The sequence below is a fragment of the Bufo gargarizans genome, chromosome 4 (assembly GCF_014858855.1).
Source record: "Bufo gargarizans isolate SCDJY-AF-19 chromosome 4, ASM1485885v1, whole genome shotgun sequence".
Lineage (NCBI taxonomy): Eukaryota > Metazoa > Chordata > Amphibia > Anura > Bufonidae > Bufo > Bufo gargarizans.
This window is the reverse complement of record NC_058083.1, coordinates 328,791,180-328,814,140: the sequence shown is the minus strand read 5'-3', so window position 1 is coordinate 328,814,140 and position 22,961 is coordinate 328,791,180.

Here is a 22,961-nt window from a genome sequence, read left to right as displayed (position 1 = left end):
ACCAAGTTTCGTTTAAATCGATGGTTGCGTTTTATAGTTTTTGCGGAACATATATATACGTCTCTGCTGACATGTGTGAATAAATTGCACATTTTTCTACTTCAAGGAGTGCCGCAGTTTTTTTCTGTGTTATATATATATATATATATATTTATAATCTTGAATCCCATGCAAATTAAGTGGGGGATGTATGTAATGGTCGGGGACGTTGACCGGAATGCTGAATGATGTTTGCAGTTTATGTGGATATAAACGTGTGAAACGTATGAAATTATCCGGTGACATCATACATCGGTACTACGGTGTGTGTATAACAATATATATACAATCTCAGCGAGGCAGAGATGTATGATGTAACCGGAAGATTTTGTACATGTCACACCGGGTATTAAGTAATAATTTGCAAAGGGATGAAACACGGATGTAGCAGAGGTAACACACCTGCTTTAGGAGACGTGTTATGTAAACTTCATGCAATTAAATGTGTTAAGATATTTTAAAAATACCTTGTGTTTCAGGATTACGTGATGAGTTAAGAGGTTGTGTGTTAACCCTACTACATCTGTACGGATTAGCAGCATAACTGAATATATACATTACTGAGTGTTGTAGAGAGAAATACAAAAATCATGTAAGCATTGTACCTGGGCATAATCGCCGACTGTACTCATCGACCTTTTCTTTATGTAACCGCTTCAGGTCGCAAAACTTTTTTTGTATGGCCTTGGGGTCATGCCATATGCCGGTTTTTAATTTTAATTGGACCCGGACAGACTGCACGATGGCCTCTTTTTCTAGCCTCTTGCTTGTCCATGGATATCCCCGCTCCAGAAAGTGCTGAAGGATAAAGATGAAAGCATATCATTACAATTTTTTTATTATACAAATATTCAAAGAAATATCCACAAAAAAATAATAATCAAAAAGTAGTGACACCTTTAACCCCTTTACACATTATCACGTAAAGGTATATCATTGCGTGACAGGGGATGTATGGAGCGGGCCTCTGCAGTGAGCCGCTCCATACGAACGATCTGCTGGCTATATGATACAGCCGACATCCGGCCGCACTAACAGGAAGCAACGATCGCGCCGCCCCTGCCATTCAACCCCCCAGGTACTGCGATCAAGGCTCAGTGCGGCACCTGTGACGTAATGCGCCTCCATCTTCCTTCCAATCGGCACCCCTGCAGTGAAATCGCGGGGCTCCGATCGGTTGCCATGGCAGCATGGACGCTGCTGAAGCTATTCAGGCCGGCCATGGCTTTCTCCATACTGAGCTATGCACGAGGCACAGCGCAGAATGGAGTGTGTAAGAATCCTATTCACCGTAATAGATCTCTATTATCGTGAATAGGAGACGGGATCAAAAGATCCCATGTACGAGGCCCCTATGGGGGCTAATTGCTGTAAAACAAAAAGTTTAATAAAGTTTAATAAACACCACTATATTAAAAGTTTGAATCACCACCCTTTCCCAATTTTACATATAAAACAATTTTTCTAATGCAAAACATGGTAAATTAAATGGTGGCATTAAAAAATGCATCTTGTCCCGCAAAAAAAAAGGCCTCATATAGCTATGTGAACGGAAAAAATAAAAATAAAATATTTGCATACACTCAATCTACATATAATAAGTCAATGGGGACGGATCCGTTTGACGCTGACACAATATGGTGCAATTTTAAACGGATCCGTCCCCCATTGACTTTCAATGTAAAGTCTGGACGGATCCGTCTGAGTACAAATTGGACTTAGACTTTTTTCTAAACTATAATGCAGACTGATCCACTCTGAACGGATCCCATCGTCTGCATTATAGGAGCGGATCCGTCTGTGCAGACACCAGACAGATCCGCTCCGAACGCAAGTGTGAAAGTAGCCTTAGTAAGCTGTAGGTCGAGTGTTGCTAATGCTAAATATTGTTCTGACATGCATGCAATATGAAATAAAATACAGTGCTGTAATACAATATTACTTACAGTGAGAATAATTTCTTCTTCATCCTTTTGAAATCGAATTTTGCCCATTTTCGATCGCCGATTTTAAGACAGAAAACTCCACTGGAAGCAATGCAAAACCAAAACCAAAACCAGGGCACATGTCACGTGACACGATTACGTCACTCATAAGTTGAAATCGCAATTCGATTAATTCAAGTTATAATAATCGAATTGCGATTTCAACTTAAGCACTGCTATATTCCATATTCGTTAATTCTAGCCTACTATGGAATATAGCAGTGCTAAGTTGAATTCGCAATGCGATTACTTCGAGTTATATTAATCGCATTGCGATTTCAACTTGGACCTGGTTTACTATGGTTGGCTTGGTAGAATTAGCGAATATGATGAATGTATTCGTCATATTCCACAAAACGAAGATATTCTCCATCTTCGTTTTAGCTACCTATTCATCAACTTCGCGAATTCTAGCAATCATATAGGAAAGTTGACTATAGAGACAGGTAAGTTTAATTCGCTATGCGATTATATTACTTAGCTTTTTTTTTTTTTATAATAGAATAAGTATAATAATTATCAGGTATTATAATTATTCTATTTATTAAAAAAAAAAAAAAGTAATATAATCGCATAGCGAATTAAACTTAGCTGTCTCTATAGTCAACTTTCCTATATGATTGCTAGAATTCGCGAAGTTGATGAATAGGTAGCTAAAACGAAGATGGAGAATATCTTTGTTTTGTGGAATATGACGAATACATTCGTATATTCGTTTTGTGGAATATGACGAATACATTCGTCATATTCGCTAATTCTACCAAGCCATTGAAGCCAACCATAGTAAACCAGGTCCAAGTTGAAATCGCAATGCGATTAATATAACTCGAAGTAATCGCATTGCGATTTCAACTTAGTAATGCTATATTCCATGCTCATGGAGTGTCCCCATCACCATGGGAACGTCTCCATATACTAGAATTTACTGTCGGATTTGAGAATTACGTTGAAGTCGCAATTCGATTATTTCAAGTTATAATAATCGAATTGCGATTTCAACTTAGTACTGCTATATTCCATATTCATTAATTCTAGCCTAATATGGAATATAGCAGTGTTAAGTTGAAATCGCAATTCGATTATTATAACTTGAAATAATCGAATTGCGATTTCAACGTAATTCTCAAATCCGACAGTACATTCTAGTATATGGAGACGTTCCCATGGTGATGGGGACGCTCCATGAGCATCGGCAGAAGCGGCAACGGGCACTGACTGGAGCATTAAAAAAAAAATATATATATATATTTGATTTCGCGAATATATAGCACTATATTCTAAATATTCGCAAAATCTCGAAATCGCGATATTCGAGAAAAAAATTCGCAATTCGAATATTCGTGCTCAACACTACCCAGCACCAGAGGGTCCACTAACACCACCACGGCCATGTCCGCGTCCCTTACTAGATGTTTTCCTCATTGTTATCGTTCACCACAACAACAAAAATATGTTTGGCCCAATGTATTGAATTCAAATTCAGGCCTTTTTTTACAGGCACGTAACACTATCTGGCTATCTATTTAGTTACCGTATTACACTAATACAGGCACAGCAGTAACGACAGATTTAGCTGAATATAAATTTGAGGCCTATTATTTAGGTGCTGGGTGACAGATATACGTTTACAGACAGAATTAGACTGGGATATGCACAGTAGCGTGTGTGTGAAGTTATTGAGAATGACCCTATCAGCACCTTGAATCTAATATACCCTTTTAGGGATAGCTTCAAAGTAGGCCTGATACAGCAGAAACCACTAATTTAGAGAATTGCTAAGTTGGGAATTGTATTTCAACCCAGAACAAAAACTGTGCTTTGACAGACACAAAATAACTTGACCAGCTACAGCAATAGCCACAGATTTAGCTGACTATAAATTTGAGGCCTATTATTTAGGCGCTGGGTGACAGGTATACGTTTACACAAAGAATTAGACTTGGAATTGCACAGTAGTGTGTGTGTGAAGTTATTGAGAATGACCCTATCTGCACCTTGAATCTTATATACCCTTTTAATGAAAAGATTTAAAGTAGCCCTGATACAGCAGAAACCACTGATTTAGGAAATTGCTAAGTTGGGAATTGTATTTCAACCCTGAACAAAAATATATCTTTTGCCAGACAGCAGACAGTATTACAATTGGCTGGCCACAGCTGAAACACCAGATTTAGGGTACTGCTATTTTGGCAATTGTATTTCACCCCTCAATAAAATAGCAAGCACAGCCAAGCCCCTGATGTAGGATATAGCCAAAAAATAACCACACTATTGATGGTTAAATGCACTTGGTGACAGCTTGCCCCTGATGTAGGATATAGCCAAAAAATTACCATACTATTGATGGTTAAATACACTTGGTGACAGCTTGACCCTGATGTAGGATATAGCCAAAAAATAACCACACTATTGATGGTTAAATGCATTTGGTGACAGCTTGCCCCTGATGTAGGATATTGCCAAAAAATAACCACACTATTGATGGTTAAATGCACTTGGTGACAGCTTGCCCCTGATGTAGGATATAGCCAAAAAATAACCACACTATTGATGGTTAAATGTACTTGGTGGCAGCTTGAGCTGGCGCACCACAAGACACAAAATGGCCGCCGATCACCCCAGAAGAAAGTGACTGAAAAACGCTCTGGGCAGCCTAAAAACAGTGAGCAATTGAATAGCAGCAGTTCAATGATCCACAGCTGTAGATCGATCACTGAATTAAGTCTTTTGGAGGAGTTAATCACTGCCTAATCCCCTAACGTTGCAGCTGCAACCTCTCCCTACACTGATCAGAGCAGAGTGACGTGCGGCGCTACGTGACTCCAGCTTAAATAGAGGCTGGGTCACATGCTGCACTGGCCAATCACAGCCATGCCAATAGTAGGCATGGCTGTGACGGCCTCTTGGGGCAAGTAGTATGACGCTTGTTGATTGGCTGCTTTGCAGCCTTTCAAAAAGTGCCAAGAAAGCGACGAACACCGAACCCGAACCCGGACTTTTACGAAAATGTTCGGGTTCGGGTCCGTGTCACGGACACCCCAAAATTCGGTACGAACCCGAACTATACAGTTCGGGTTCGCTCATCCCTACCAGATAGTAATCCCTTATAAAATAGTTATCAGACAACATTCCCCATATATCTACTTTATGTTGACATCATTTTAAAAATGTCCTATAACCATTTTTGAGCGGCACACTTAATAGAACCAGCTACAAATTACTTTTAGAAACTACAGCTCTCAAGTTATGTAAAACTAATCTTACAAACTTTGTTAAACCTTGAGGTTTTCCACAAAAATTAAAAGAAAATGCAGTTGAGATTTCAAAATTTATTTATTTTTTGCAGATTTTCTATGTTAATCCTGCAAAATCTCCTGTAGCACAGCAAGGGTTAACAGCAAAACAAACCTCAATATTTAATACCCTAATCCTAAAGTTTAGAGAAACACACTGTGTTCATAACCTGCTCTATAGGCACATGTCAGGGGTCAGAAGGGAAGGATATATGGTATTTGAAGGGTAGATTTTGGTGAAATGTTTTTTGGGCGCAATGTTGTATTTGAAACCCGCAAAAAGTGACCCCATTTTGGAGGGTTTATTAAGGGTTGTACTTGCAGAGTCCCACTACGTGTGTGTGGGCACTGCTTAAAAGTAGTTTTTACATTGAAACTGTATTGTGCTGTAATGTATCTGCAAAATCCCTGTTACCAGACAGATTAGGTCTAATTTGTATATACCACCACTAGATGGGGATAAAACTTAGGTTCTATATATACCTAGGTGAGGCCTAGTAAGGGATAGGAGTGGAGACAGGACAGTTGAGATCAGTGTGGAGATCAGTGAGTAAGGAGACTGATGCTGAGAGTGAGAGAGTGCAGATCAAGCACTTCTGCTCTGATGAACGTTTAGTCCAGAAAGGGACAAGGAAAAAGGACTTATATATATCCAAAGGATAAAAGCCACAAATCAGGCATCAAGGACCTTTGGGATATTCAGGTGAAGGATACCATAGCCTCCGGCCACCTCACCAAATTACACTGATATAGAAAATATCCGGCTAAGCTCCAAGTTAAGCCTAAAAAGCCTAGAAACGGTGGATTTGCAGAATCAACTCTGTTAACATCAAGACACTGTATTTTTGTACTGCTGCAACCAAAGTCATCAACAGTAAAAGTTGCGAGTTGCATCTTACCACTGTCTACCTCATTATTACCACTATTGGTTGTACCACCATTAACGGTACTGGCGTCACGACAAAAAACATCAAGGGACTCAGCCGCAACAAGCACTCCTAACATCAAGGGCACCTCAACCACCATCTTGGCTGATGCTTCCCTACCACAGAGTGTGCCCCAGAGGATTTAGTGCTGTCCACCTCAAAACTGTGCTGCCAGCCCAGGGAGGCTTTCTGCTAACCTTGAGTAAACTGATGAACTGTGTGTTATAATTTGGCCCCTCATTGGTCCACCGTGCACCTCACGTGTTGCCCCTGTGCTACTGGCTGGCTGCATATCTTTTCTTGGCGTCACGAACAGGATATTAACCCTTGCACCATATTTGAAAGACTGTCGCATGTGAATAAACCCCTTTATTTGATTTCAGAGACTTTCGCTTATTGTGCGCTGTTTTGGGCTACAGAACTGTTTAAACTGCTTGAAAAGTATATGGAGGTGCTATACTAACCCCCAGCATAAAAATTGCAGTGTTAAAAGTGAGAAAATCCAACATTTTTATGTCACTAAAACTGCTTGCTGTCAGTGAATAGACTGTTTATATGTACTTTAGATGGCCGCCGGAGCTCTTGTTTGAAAAATAATACTGCGCCATCAATGTGGACAAGTTAGCAACACCCCCTGAAGAGCGGGAAAATATTGTGCCGCTTATTTATAAACAATTGTCTGGTCAAAGCCCATCCTACCTTTACGGTGTTGTTTCCGAGAGGCCAGCCCTGTATGTAAATGCAGCGCAGCCTCCTCTGCCTCTGGCCACATCAAAGGGAGACGCTGCGCATGGGATGAGAGTGTGACGTGTGTGTATCCCAAAGTATCGTGAGAGTTACACAGGCGGGCTACCAGAGCAGATCGCATTGCCTGCCGTCTCCCAAAATAGAGCACACAGTCTGTGAGTACTCCGATTTGCCCCACTAAGCTAAAGGGAGCACCACTAGCCAGGAGCGCTACCAGAAGCTTAAGTAAGCGCTGCCTGAGTATTGCATTCAGCCAGTATCAAGTATTTAAAGGGCCATACACTGCAAAAAAACGGTCGCCCATAGCAACGCTACTTAAAAAGTATCTACAGCCACAATTGACTTACTTAACTATAATTCACCTATTGACATCATGTCTGTGCAAGAAGATAACGTGCAGGCTGACCTGCAAGGACCCTCTGCGGCAGCCGCAGCCGGTACCAGCGCAATACCAACTGCTGCAGCACCAAGCTTAATGCCTTTAACTGGTTCGCACAGTATTCTGGAGAAGTTCATACTTTAAGGAACTTTAAAGAAAAAATGCTTGCTGTGTTCAGATTGTACCCTGTATCCCCAGAACAGCAGATGGAGATTCTCCTTGCACAATTGGAAGGAGCTGCTCTCAAAGAAGTAAAATCCTGGCCAAGCTCAGAAAGGAGGACACTGGAGCAGATATGTGAACGTCTCTACACCACCTATGGACCCGGGACCATGTCAGAGGTCAAGATGAGGTTCTTTAGCAACAAACAGCAAACGGATGAGTCACTCAGAGACTTTGTATTATCTTTGCAGGAAGCCCTTAGAGCTGTTGTACAAGTAGACCCCCATGAGGCAGAGAATCAGGACAAAACCCTGAAAGAGCAATTTATTGAAGGTGTCAATACAGACAATTTAAAGAGCCAACTAGGAATGTTAGCCGCCCAGCATCCAAGTGCTGCTTTCTTAGACTTCAAAGAATTAGCTATCAGTATACTGGGAAAAAGTTCACCATAACATAACAAAAACAGAGACAGGTGCACTATGTGGTCTTACTAACCCTCATACTGATGTAAAATTGAGAATTAGCCAACATATCCTGCTTGGAGGACATGTCTGAGCCCGAGCACCACGCCAAGGTTTCTCAAGTAGCTCGGGAACCTAACGCTAAACCTACCTGGGCCGTATGGGCAATACCAGGAGCCAGTGGGCGAATTACAGGTGCGCAAGGTCCGACTCAAAGCAATCTCCCAGTAACCTCCAGCATGTGACCATGCATACAATGGGAGGAGGCAGAGAGCTCTGAGCCCCACCCAAGACTGGCTGATATAGCCCGGGCCTCACATGTGCACCAGAATGCTGCCTGTGGATGGAAATAAAGGCACATTCAGACTAGGAGTTTCTACACCTCCAGAAATTCAGAATACAAACTACAAATTGGTGTGGTATTAAAAGGCAGGAAGTGCTCAACCCCATATGCAGTAGTGCATCTATACTGGGGGGGCAGATCCTGCACTTGTGGCCCGTTGCTAATGGCAATCCCCAGCAAAAATGCATACAATGGAGGATGCCTGCAGCGGACCACAAGTACCACAATGGACATCCTACACAGGATAGCAATTGTGTGGATGTGATAAACAGTCAAAATAACATAACAAAAACAGAGACAGGTGCACTATGTGGTCTTACTAACCCTCATACTGATGTAAAATTGAGAATTAGCCAACATATCCTGCTTGGAGGACATGTCTGAGCCCGAGCACCACGCCAAGGTTTCTCAAGTAGCTCGGGAACCTAACGCTAAACCTACCTGGGCCGTATGGGCAATACCAGGAGCCAGTGGGCGAATTACAGGTGCGCAAGGTCCGACTCAAAGCAATCTCCCAGTAACCTCCAGCATGTGACCATGCATACAATGGGAGGAGGCAGAGAGCTCTGAGCCCCACCCAAGACTGGCTGATATAGCCCGGGCCTCACATGTGCACCAGAATGCTGCCTGTGGATGGAAATAAAGGCACATTCAGACTAGGAGTTTCTACACCTCCAGAAATTCAGAATACAAACTACAAATTGGTGTGGTATTAAAAGGCAGGAAGTGCTCAACCCCATATGCAGTAGTGCATCTATACTGGGGGGGGCAGATCCTGCACTTGTGGCCCGTTGCTAATGGCAATCCCCAGCAAAAATGCATACAATGGAGGATGCCTGCAGCGGACCACAAGTACCACAATGGACATCCTACACAGGATAGCAATTGTGTGGATGTGATAAACAGTCAAAATAACATAACAAAAACAGAGACAGGTGCACTATGTGGTCTTACTAACCCTCATACTGATGTAAAATTGAGAATTAGCCAACATATCCTGCTTGGAGGACATGTCTGAGCCCGAGCACCACGCCAAGGTTTCTCAAGTAGCTCGGGAACCTAACGCTAAACCTACCTGGGCCGTATGGGCAATACCAGGAGCCAGTGGGCGAATTACAGGTGCGCAAGGTCCGACTCAAAGCAATCTCCCAGTAACCTCCAGCATGTGACCATGCATACAATGGGAGGAGGCAGAGAGCTCTGAGCCCCACCCAAGACTGGCTGATATAGCCCGGGCCTCACATGTGCACCAGAATGCTGCCTGTGGATGGAAATAAAGGCACATTCAGACTAGGAGTTTCTACACCTCCAGAAATTCAGAATACAAACTACAAATTGGTGTGGTATTAAAAGGCAGGAAGTGCTCAACCCCATATGCAGTAGTGCATCTATACTGGGGGGGGCAGATCCTGCACTTGTGGCCCGTTGCTAATGGCAATCCCCAGCAAAAATGCATACAATGGAGGATGCCTGCAGCGGACCACAAGTACCACAATGGACATCCTACACAGGATAGCAATTGTGTGGATGTGATAAACAGTCAAAATAACATAACAAAAACAGAGACAGGTGCACTATGTGGTCTTACTAACCCTCATACTGATGTAAAATTGAGAATTAGCCAACATATCCTGCTTGGAGGACATGTCTGAGCCCGAGCACCACGCCAAGGTTTCTCAAGTAGCTCGGGAACCTAACGCTAAACCTACCTGGGCCGTATGGGCAATACCAGGAGCCAGTGGGCGAATTACAGGTGCGCAAGAAGGATATGTTGGCTAATTCTCAATTTTACATCAGGTATGAGGGTTAGTAAGACCACATAGTGCACCTGTCTCTGTTTTTGTTATGTTATTTTGACTGTTTATCACATCCACACAATTGCTATCCTGTGTAGGATGTCCATTGTGGTACTTGTGGTCCGCTGCAGGCATTTTTGCTGGGGATTGCCATTAGCAACGGGCCACAAGTGCAGGATCTGCCCCCCCAGTATAGATGCACTACTGCATATGGGGTTGAGCACTTCCTGCCTTTTAATACCACACCAATTTGTAGTTTGTATTCTGAATTTCTGGAGGTGTAGAAACTCCTAGTCTGAATGTGCCTTTATTTCCATCCACAGGCAGCATTCTGGTGCACATGTGAGGCCCGGGCTATATCAGCCAGTCTTGGGTGGGGCTCAGAGCTCTCTGCCTCCTCCCATTGTATGCATGGTCACATGCTGGAGGTTACTGGGAGATTGCTTTGAGTCGGACCTTGCGCACCTGTAATTCGCCCACTGGCTCCTGGTATTGCCCATACGGCCCAGGTAGGTTTAGCGTTAGGTTCCCGAGCTACTTGAGAAACCTTGGCGTGGTGCTCGGGCTCAGACATGTCCTCCAAGCAGGATATGTTGGCTAATTCTCAATTTTACATCAGTATGAGGGTTAGTAAGACCACATAGTGCACCTGTCTCTGTTTTTGTTATGTTATTTTGACTGTTTATCACATCCACACAATTGCTATCCTGTGTAGGATGTCCATTGTGGTACTTGTGGTCCGCTGCAGGCATCCTCCATTGTATGCATTTTTGCTGGGGATTGCCATTAGCAACGGGCCACAAGTGCAGGATCTGCCCCCCCAGTATAGATGCACTACTGCATATGGGGTTGAGCACTTCCTGCCTTTTAATACCACACCAATTTGTAGTTTGTATTCTGAATTTCTGGAGGTGTAGAAACTCCTAGTCTGAATGTGCCTTTATTTCCATCCACAGGCAGCATTCTGGTGCACATGTGAGGCCCGGGCTATATCAGCCAGTCTTGGGTGGGGCTCAGAGCTCTCTGCCTCCTCCCATTGTATGCATGGTCACATGCTGGAGGTTACTGGGAGATTGCTTTGAGTCGGACCTTGCGCACCTGTAATTCGCCCACTGGCTCCTGGTATTGCCCATACGGCCCAGGTAGGTTTAGCGTTAGGTTCCCGAGCTACTTGAGAAACCTTGGCGTGGTGCTCGGGCTCAGACATGTCCTCCAAGCAGGATATGTTGGCTAATTCTCAATTTTACATCAGTATGAGGGTTAGTAAGACCACATAGTGCACCTGTCTCTGTTTTTGTTATGTTATTTTGACTGTTTATCACATCCACACAATTGCTATCCTGTGTAGGATGTCCATTGTGGTACTTGTGGTCCGCTGCAGGCATCCTCCATTGTATGCATTTTTGCTGGGGATTGCCATTAGCAACGGGCCACAAGTGCAGGATCTGCCCCCCCAGTATAGATGCACTACTGCATATGGGGTTGAGCACTTCCTGCCTTTTAATACCACACCAATTTGTAGTTTGTATTCTGAATTTCTGGAGGTGTAGAAACTCCTAGTCTGAATGTGCCTTTATTTCCATCCACAGGCAGCATTCTGGTGCACATGTGAGGCCCGGGCTATATCAGCCAGTCTTGGGTGGGGCTCAGAGCTCTCTGCCTCCTCCCATTGTATGCATGGTCACATGCTGGAGGTTACTGGGAGATTGCTTTGAGTCGGACCTTGCGCACCTGTAATTCGCCCACTGGCTCCTGGTATTGCCCATACGGCCCAGGTAGGTTTAGCGTTAGGTTCCCGAGCTACTTGAGAAACCTTGGCGTGGTGCTCGGGCTCAGACATGTCCTCCAAGCAGGATATGTTGGCTAATTCTCAATTTTACATCAGTATGAGGGTTAGTAAGACCACATAGTGCACCTGTCTCTGTTTTTGTTATGTTATTTTGACTGTTTATCACATCCACACAATTGCTATCCTGTGTAGGATGTCCATTGTGGTACTTGTGGTCCGCTGCAGGCATCCTCCATTGTATGCATTTTTGCTGGGGATTGCCATTAGCAACGGGCCACAAGTGCAGGATCTGCCCCCCCAGTATAGATGCACTACTGCATATGGGGTTGAGCACTTCCTGCCTTTTAATACCACACCAATTTGTAGTTTGTATTCTGAATTTCTGGAGGTGTAGAAACTCCTAGTCTGAATGTGCCTTTATTTCCATCCACAGGCAGCATTCTGGTGCACATGTGAGGCCCGGGCTATATCAGCCAGTCTTGGGTGGGGCTCAGAGCTCTCTGCCTCCTCCCATTGTATGCATGGTCACATGCTGGAGGTTACTGGGAGATTGCTTTGAGTCGGACCTTGCGCACCTGTAATTCGCCCACTGGCTCCTGGTATTGCCCATACGGCCCAGGTAGGTTTAGCGTTAGGTTCCCGAGCTACTTGAGAAACCTTGGCGTGGTGCTCAGGCTCAGACATGTCCTCCAAGCAGGATATGTTGGCTAATTCTCAATTTTACATCAGTATGAGGGTTAGTAAGACCACATAGTGCACCTGTCTCTGTTTTTGTTATGTTATTTTGACTGTTTATCACATCCACACAATTGCTATCCTGTGTAGGATGTCCATTGTGGTACTTGTGGTCCGCTGCAGGCATCCTCCATTGTATGCATTTTTGCTGGGGATTGCCATTAGCAACGGGCCACAAGTGCAGGATCTGCCCCCCCAGTATAGATGCACTACTGCATATGGGGTTGAGCACTTCCTGCCTTTTAATACCACACCAATTTGTAGTTTGTATTCTGAATTTCTGGAGGTGTAGAAACTCCTAGTCTGAATGTGCCTTTATTTCCATCCACAGGCAGCATTCTGGTGCACATGTGAGGCCCGGGCTATATCAGCCAGTCTTGGGTGGGGCTCAGAGCTCTCTGCCTCCTCCCATTGTATGCATGGTCACATGCTGGAGGTTACTGGGAGATTGCTTTGAGTCGGACCTTGCGCACCTGTAATTCGCCCACTGGCTCCTGGTATTGCCCATACGGCCCAGGTAGGTTTAGCGTTAGGTTCCCGAGCTACTTGAGAAACCTTGGCGTGGTGCTCGGGCTCAGACATGTCCTCCAAGCAGGATATGTTGGCTAATTCTCAATTTTACATCAGTATGAGGGTTAGCAAGACCACATAGTGCACCTGTCTCTGTTTTTGTTATGTTATTTTGACTGTTTATCACATCCACACAATTGCTATCCCGAAAAAGTTCACCAACAGAACCCGTTGGATCCGCTGTAGTGCCAGTAACACAGCCGGTCACCCCTGTGAAACCTTTACCTGTCGTCAGTCAGGCAACCCAAGTCCCAATTCCTGACGCAGTTGCTGCCCTTACTGAGCAAGTCCAATTCCTGACTAAAAGTCTGAAGAAAGTTCACAAAAAATTGGAACAATGGCAAAAGCCACTATTGCTGGAGGATGAGAAACCTGTGTCCAGAAGGCTCTTCTCTCCTGATTATAAAGAGACTTATTCTATAAATTCAGGCGGACGCCCACCTGACCGCACTAGTACCCCCAAGCGGCCTATTTGCACATACTGTCGCAAGCCAGGCCATACGGAAGCCACCTGCTGGCAGTTAAACGGGTGACCCTCAAGGTCAAGGACCACGGGAGGTAGATCAATAGGTCCAGAAGATCCTTATTGGATGCCAAGATATGTAGGATCCCGTCCAGAAGTGACACTTCAAATAAATGGAGTTCCTTTTGTTGCCCTAGTTGACACAGGATCCCAAGTCAATACCATCCAACAAACTCCATTTGAAAAATACTGGGACCAAAATCAGCTTACCCAGCCCCCAGAATCCTGGCTGAGTCTCATAGCTAGTAACGGCAAACCTGTACCAATATTGGGTTACTGGGAACCTACCATTCGAGTAGGAGGAACCAGCCTATCCCAACAAGGCTATCGTGGTACAAGTCAAGGAAAACAACAATAACCCTCCAATAGTTCTATGCATGAATGTCCTCAGGAACTGTTATGTTGAAATGCTGGAAGCCTTACACCAGTCAGTGCCTACTGCTTCTTCTGCTTCCAAGAAGGTAATCCAACAAACCCTCCGTGTACTGAGCGCACAACAGAAATTTGCCAATGAAAAAGGAGAAATCTGCTGTGTCCGCATCCAAGATAATCAACCTGTGATTCTCAAACCCAAAACCGAAACTCTCTAGTGGTGCCGAGCTGTAGTCAGAATTCAAGGTCAAGACTACCAAGCCTTGGTAGAGCCAGTTGTCTTGGAAGACTATCCTTTAGTTAGAGCTGCAAGAAGCCTGGTAACCATCTCTGAAGGTAAAGTGCCTATTCGTCTCCTCAACTTGAGTGATCACAGTGTAACGTTAACAAAATACCGTCCCATTACACAGCTGATCCAAATTACCTTTCAAGATGTCATCAGCGTGACTACAGATCCCAAGAAACAACACCCACAGGGCCAATATTTAAGCACCCCCTAGTGGAAAGAACTTCATGTGGGAGATCCTTCAATTGGAAGGAGTATTGCAAGTCGTGAAGGAGCATCACCGTGCCTTCATTAAGCATTCTACAGACTATGGAGAAGTAGCTATCATGAAACATTCCATCCCTACAGGTTCACACCCACTGATCAAGGAAAGGTATCGGCCTATACCACCTACTATGTACCAATCCGCAAAACAAATGATCCAGGAGATGAAAGACTCCAATATCATTAAAGACAGTCACAGCCCGTGGGCTGCACCACTAGTCCTTGTCCGTAAAAAAGACGGCAACATCAGATTCTGTGTGGACTACAGAAAAATCAACCAAATTACCCACAAAGATGCTTTCCCTTTACCACGCATAGAGGAATCCTTGACAGCCTTAGAATCTTCAGCCTACTTCTCTACTCTTGATTTAACCAGTGGATATGGGCAAGTACCAATGGCACCAGAAGATCGTGAGAAGACTGCATTTACCACCCCTATGGGCTAATTTGTAGTAATGAGCGGCAGGGGTCATATTTGAATTTGCGATATTTCGCAAATATTTTGTAGAAAATTTGAATATTCGTTATGATTGTGCAATATGCAAATTTTTGTAATTCGAATTTTCAGATTCAAATTTTTTATTGCTAATTTTTCAACTTACAACTATTAGACAAAGAAGATTATAGCACTATATTAGCTAAATTGCTCTATATTTGATTTTTTTTTCCGAATATTCGCTATATTGCTATAACTTAGTTTTTTCGAATATTCGTAATATTCTAAAACAAGAATATATAGCAATATAGCGAATATTCAAAAAAAACTAATTAAGAGCAATTTAGCAAATATAGTGCTATAATCTTTTTTTTTATCGTTGCAATTTTTTTCCAATCTGAACTTCAGATGAGAAAAAAATTACAACTATTAGACAAAGAAGATTATAGCATTATATTAGCTAAATTGCTCTATATTCGTTTTTTTTCCTAATATTCGCTATATTGCTATAACTTCTTTTTTTAAATATTTGTAATATTCTAAAACAAGAATATATAGCAATATAGCTATAATTGCAACTATAAAAAAAAGATTATAGCACTATATTAGCTAAATTGCTCTATATTCGTTTTTTTTCCTAATATTCGCTATATTGCTATAACTTTGTTTTTTCAAATATTCGTAATATTCTAAAACAAGAATATATAGCAATATAGCGAATATTCGAAAAGAACGAATATAGAGCAAAATTCGCAAACACTACTACTAAGAAAGCTAGAAGCAGGGAGGGATCATGTGTACTGATAAAAAAAAAATCAAATAAAAAAAAGGGATTTTTTTTTTGAATATTCGAAATTACGAATATATATAACTATATTCAAGATAGTTGCGAATTTTCGAAGTACCCATATTCGCGATAAAAATGTGAAATTCGAATATTCGTGATCAACACTACTTATTTGAATTCAAGTGCATGCCCTTTGGACTTTGCAATGCACCTGGAACTTTTGAGAGGTTAATGGAGCGTTGTCTGGGCCACAAAAATTTTGAGACTGTCCTGTTGTACTTAGATGATGTCATCATCTACTCCAAATCTTATGAAGATTACTTGAAACATCTGGCCAAAGTTTTTCAAGTTCTCATTAAACATGAACTAAAAGTAAAACCATCCAAGTGTCTACTGAAGCCAGAAGTTAAATATTTAGGGCATATCGTCAGTTCTCAAGGTGTTAAACCGGATCCAGAGAAGATAGCCGTAGTGCAAAATTGGCCTACTCCTAATACGGTGAAGGAAGTAAGACGTTTCCTCAGTTTAGCCGGATATTACAGACGTTTCATTCCTCACTTTGCCCAAATTGCAGCGCCAACATTAGAACTTTTGAGAGGACATCCTAAAAGATATCAGAAAACTCCAATATCAGACAAATGGAACACTGAAAGAGAAATTGCCTTCCAGCTCCTGAAAAAGAAGTTAACAGAACCACCAATTTTAGGTTATCTGGATTTTCAACAGCCATTTCATCTTTGCATAGATGCAAGTAAGAAAGGCCTGGGAGCTGTTTTGTTGCAAGTACAAGAAGGTAAAGAAAGAGTCAGTTCCTATGCTAGTAGATATCTTAGAGATGCTGAAAGGAACGACCAAAACTACAGTTCCTTCAAATTGGAATTCCTCGTACTCGTGTGGGCTGTTACAGAAAAATTTAAAGATTATCTTGCACCCAATATCCTTCGTGGCCTTCACTGATAACAACCCACTAGCACATCTTAACACCGCCAAGTTAGGAGCTGTTGGAGTAAAGAAGCGCCTCACGCTTTGCTAACTACAATTTTACCGTAAAGTACAGAACAGGAAAAGCAAACGAAAATGCGGATGCATTATCCTGTCTGCCGACCAAAGAAGACCCTATTTCACAAGAAGATGTTTAGGAAGAGGTAGAGATGCCATCCTTCTACAAAAACTTTGCCCACCAAGACATCATCACTGTCAAAGGGAAAAAGGTTTTCAACCTTCAACAACAAGTGGATCCAAAATCCCATGTAGACAAAGAAAGATGGATCAAGCTACAAAATGAAAGCAGAGTGTTAGGTGAACTGCAAGATTTCTTCACCAGTGGAAGAACACCCGAAAGAATTCGCTGGAAGAATGCTGATCTAGAGTTGTCAAAACTATGAAGACATAGAAAACACCTCTTTCTACAGAAGGGCCTACTATTAAGAAGAACTTTAGACCCAATTACATGGGATTGTCTATATCAAATCCTAATACCGCGCCGAGATGCAAGGATAATTCTTGAGATGTATCATGATCAATCAGGACACTTTGGCATGCAGAAAACAGAAGCCACCATCCGTAGAAGATTCTATTGGATTGGGATGAGAGGAGGCATTGAAAAATGGTGTCGAGAATGTTCCACCTGTGCTGTTGGAAGAAATGAGAAACATGACCAAAAAGCCCCCTTACATTCCATTGTGAGCAGAACACCATTAGAAATAGTAATGTGAAGTTGGAACCAAGTCGCTCAGGTTATACATATGTTATGACCATCATTGACCATTACACTAAATTTGTTGTAGCCATGCCTGTCAACGACTTTACCGCAAAAACAACTGCAGATGCTTTTTTGGAAACATTTCTTGTTGCCATATGGATGTGCAGAGAGAATCCTTACAGATCAGGGATCTGCCTTCGATTCACAACTCTTTAAAGAACTGTGTACCTTTCACAACTGTCAGAAAATCAGGACCACAGCATACCATTCCCAAGGGAATGGACTTTGTGAAAAGATAAACCAACCCCAAATTGAAATGTTAAGAGCAGTCCCACCTGCTACAAGAAATGATTGGCCTACTTTATTGCCTCAGTTGATGTATACCTACAACAACACTATTCATTGTTCTACTGGGTATACACCCTACTACCTTCTGTTTGGCCAACAAGGTACATTACATGCTGACCACACTTTGGGCGTACAAGTGCCTGATGCAATCAACCCCCTACCAAAAACTGATTGGGTGACTGAACACCAAAGGCGTTTGATTGATGCACAAGAGATTGTTCAACAATGCATGGGACATGCCCATGATAAAAAACAGAAAGACTACAATCAATCTGCCAAGGCAGAACCTCTCAAGGTTGGTGATTGTGTGTGGTTAAAAAATAACCATCGTACCAGCAAACTAGATAGCAAATGGGAGAGAGGACTTTACACCATCACTGCTATTCTCAATCCAAAAACTGATACGTATGAGATTACCCAAGAAGACAAATCCCCTGTAGTACATCGAAATGGCCTAAAATTGTGTCTTAATGAAGACACTTCAGTAGAAACTTCTCAAGAAGAAGCTGTTCCAGAAGAAATTCAATCCTTAGAGCCAGAACTGGAAAAACCAACTGAGCCAGAGGAACCAATACAGTTCTTGGGAAAAACATTATTGGCCTCTGATCCTTTGCAATGGTTCTTAACTCCATGGCTCAACATCCTAGTGCCTGCTAAAACCAACACCGCAACACTTCAACCAGAAGCTGAAGTTACTGCAAATCAGGAAACATCAAGTTCCCTTGAAGCAAGGTCTGAAGAGTTTCAGCCGCTTTGTAGATCCCATAGGATTACAAAAGGACAACCACCAGTCTGTTACACAGATTTCCTGCCCCAGCAGCCGAGAAGACAACTTCCAGCTCTGCCAATTCAGCGCTGAGGACATCCTTACCTTGTCTTGAGTTCCAGAGGTCAAGAAAAAGACTGATTTATGTTTATTATGTTTCATTTTCCTTAAAGGACTTTTTAAGGGACTACTTGCCTGTTTGCAACATTCAATAATATTACGGAAGCTCAGGTACATGAAAGTCTATCTCCGGGTGCCGGAGATAGATTTTCACGTACCTGAGCTTCCATAATATTATATTTTTACATTCAATTAAGCCCTGGGAGCCTCCTGAGATGTTTCTCTTCATCTTTATGGACAATTTTGGTTTCCGGTACATCAGCAGTATTCAGAGAGAAAAAAAATGTGTTACCCCATTTGTCACATTTCGTGGTTGCCTACGATATGCTTGCCTAACCCATTTTATTTATAGGTACAAGAAGTACAAGAATGGAAGTTATGGCATTATTTTCCTATGCATGCATGCTTTTCTCTTTTTATATCTTACAGGAAAATACAACATTGAGTCAAGAATGTGTTGAGGTCGACTTACATTTTACCATGGGGGTATGCAGCATCCCACTACGTGTGTGTGGGCACTGCTTAAAAGCACTTTTTACATTGAAACTGTATTGTGCTGTATTGTATGACTTTGTATTAATGTATCTGCAAAATCCCTGTTACCAGACAGATTAGGTGTAATTTGCACATCCCACCACTAGATGGGGATAAAACTTAGGTTCTATATATACCTAGGTGAGGCCTAGTAAGGGATAGGAGTGGAGACAGGACAGTTGAGATCAGTGTGGAGATCAGTGAGTAGGAGACTGATGCTGAGAGTGAGAGAGTGCAGATCAAGCACTTCTGCTCTGATGAAAGTTTAGTCCAGAGAGGGACAAGGAAAAAGGACTTGTATATATCCAAAGGATAAAAGCCACAAATCAGGCATCAAGGACCTTTGGGATATTCAGGTGAAGGATACCATAGCCTCCGGCCACCTCACCAAATTACACTGATATAGAAAATATCCGGCTAAGCTCCAAGTTAAGCCTAAAAAGCCTAGAAACAGTGGATTTGCAGAATCAACTCTGTTAACATCAAGAGACTGTATTTTTGTACTGCTGCAACCAAAGTCATCAACAGTAAAAGTTGTGAGTTGCATCTTACCACTGTCTACCTCATTATTACTACTATTGGTTGTACCACCATTAACAGTACTGGCGTCACGACAAAAACCAAGCACCCCTAAAATCAAGGGCACCGCAACCACCATCTTGGCTGATGCTTCCCAACCACAGAGCGTGCCCCGGAGGATTTTGTGCTGTCCACCTCAACACTGTGCTGCCAGCCCAGGGAGGCTTTCTGCTAACCGTGAGTAAACTGATGAACTGTGTGTTATAATTTGGCCCCTCATCAGCCCACCGTGCACCTCACGTGTTGCCCCTGCGCTACTGGCTGGCTGCATACTGAACACTTTGACCCCACAGGTGCTTTACAGAATTTAAAAACACTTGGCGGTGAAAATGAAAAAAAAAATATATTTCTTCTAATAGGATGTTGCTTTAGCCACAATTTTCTTTTTCATTCTCACAAGGTTAATTGTAGAAAAACACCAAATAACTTGTTACCCATTTATCCTGGATAAGGCAACACCCCATATGTGGATGCAAACTGCTGTAGGAACACAGTGCAGAACTCAGAAGGGAAGGAGTACAACATGGCCTTTGCAGTACAGATTTTGATGAATTAGTTTACAGGCACCAAGTTGGTATTGAACAGTCTCTGGGGTACCAGTACAGCCATTTTCTGACAACCATACATTTTTCTCTCAAAAGAGTTGTGTGAGGATTTATTTTTTTGCTGGATGAGTTGCCATTATTATTGGTTCTATTTTGGAGCACATACAATTTTTTTTATCACTGTTTATTTTGCTTTTTGGAAAGCAGGATAAAGAAATGCAGTAATTCTGCCATTCCTTGGGTTTTGTTATTGTGGCATACACTGTGTAGGAAAAATTTGATGTTATCTTTATTCTGCTGGTCAGCACGTTTACAAAGATACCAATTTTATATAGTTTTTTATGTTTTACACAAAGCGTTTTTGTAGAGAAAAAATCATGTTTTAGCATCACCATTTTCTGAAAGCCATATTTTATTTTCTGGTGATTGTCCTATATGGGGGCATATTTTTTGCAGGTGATGTTTTCATTGGCACTATTTTGGGGTGCATCTGACTTTTTAATTGCTTGGTATTACCCTTTTTTTATGTGACCAAAAATGTCTGTTTTGCCAAAGTTTTTATTTATTTATTTTTACGATGTTCATCTGACAGGGTGTATCAGGTGATATTTCTATAGAGCCAGTCGTTATGGATGCGGCGAAACCTAATGTGTATATATATTTTAGAGGAAAGGGGTAGAGATGAGCAAACCACACAAGATTCGTTTTATTCGAAGTTCACCATTTTATTTTATTTGGTTCGGGCACACATCAGTTTGTCCCAAACCAACGCGAAAGGCACATGTTATATATATGCATTGTCTAATGGGTATTCTTTTTCATTATGGAGCACCCATGATAAGCCAAGTGCTTGAGCACAGTATTGTAGACCAGGCAATTCACCTTCTATGCCAAGTATCGGAGTACATGTGCGCAGTTATGGAAGTCCAGGGGATGCACCTGGCACAAGACGCACGTGTGCATAGTATTGTAGGCCAAGTAATGCCCCCATTGTTTTCTGGGAGAGATATTCAAATTAGCTTTACTAAACCTGATCTGATGCCAGATGTTAGACATGATCATTTGCATATGTTTTACACAGAAATATTGCTCATACTGCTGCTGTGTTCTTCTTACTGTTTACATATTTGCTGTGCAGAAGTAAGTAGGTATAATTATATCTCTCTTTTGTTCATCTGAGCATACACCATTAGGAACTTTTTTTCACCATTTTGATTATGAATCGGAGAGATCTCCAAGGTAACATTCAATTGAAAGGAAGACAAGAGATTCCTAACATCCCACAAAACTTATACAGCGCTCAATAAAATATGGAAGCTAGTTCTCTTTCTAAAAGCGCTTGAGAACCAGAAGGCCTCAAGAGAAACTTTCCTTAATGGTTGACTTGCCTTGTGAGGTTCTCTTTGGGGTGATCTTTATCACTAGGGAAACCAAACAATAAGCATGAGTATTTTATGCCTGGCAACACTACTCTTGGTTTCTAGGAAGAGTATCTTGCAAATCACATATCTTAATACTGCTATTATATAGGAGATCTTTTCTTTTTTTGACAGGCAAGCAAATTTGCATACTTTTGGCTTTCTGGGAGAGATATTCAAATGAGCTTTTCTTCCAAAACAGACATGCTAATCTTCTCTCATGCCATCCGAATTTAGATATGTGATTTGGATATACTCTTCCTAGAAACCAAAGGTAGTTTCATGTGGCATAAAATACTAATGATTATTTTTTTACCCTAATGATAAAGAGCACCCCACAAGCCAAGTCAACTTAGTAATATAAATCTCTTCTGAGACATTCCTGTTCTGTTACCTTTCTAGAAAAATAACTAGATTGCATGCTATATTGAGACAGGTATAAATTTGTAATATGATGTAATTCTCTTGTCTAACTTTCAATTGAAGGCTACTTTGGAATCTTCTTTTGTTTGAAGTTGATCTGAAATAGTGAAATAAAGGTGCTGAAGCTGTTGTCTATCTTCACTATGCTGATTATATATCCTCAGGTAAATAAGAAGAATCTGTCCCATTAAAGTGAGACAGGAGGAGCTATAATCATACTTACTAGATGCTGCACGTAAGTAGGTAAAACAGTAAGGAAAACACAACAGCAATGAGCACTGCATTATTTTCACACAGTAGATGATTTCCTCTTTTTTACACAGGCTTATGTAGCAAAACTGGGAAATTAGCTAAGCCAGCCTCACATCTGCAACTAGTTCTTTCTGGACAATAGCCCTTAATCAGAGAAAAGCATAAGATAACAACATTTCTAGTTGCAAGGCCTTAGGGGGAGCCTCTGGGTGTGTATTATTTCTATTATGGAGACCAGTTGATATATGTGATGACTATTGTACGCTAGACAGCACCCGTAGATTTTTGGGTCAAATATAGCATGTCACAAGTATACCCCTCACTTTTTTGTAAATATTTTATTCTATCTTTTCATGGTACAACACTGAAGATATGACACTT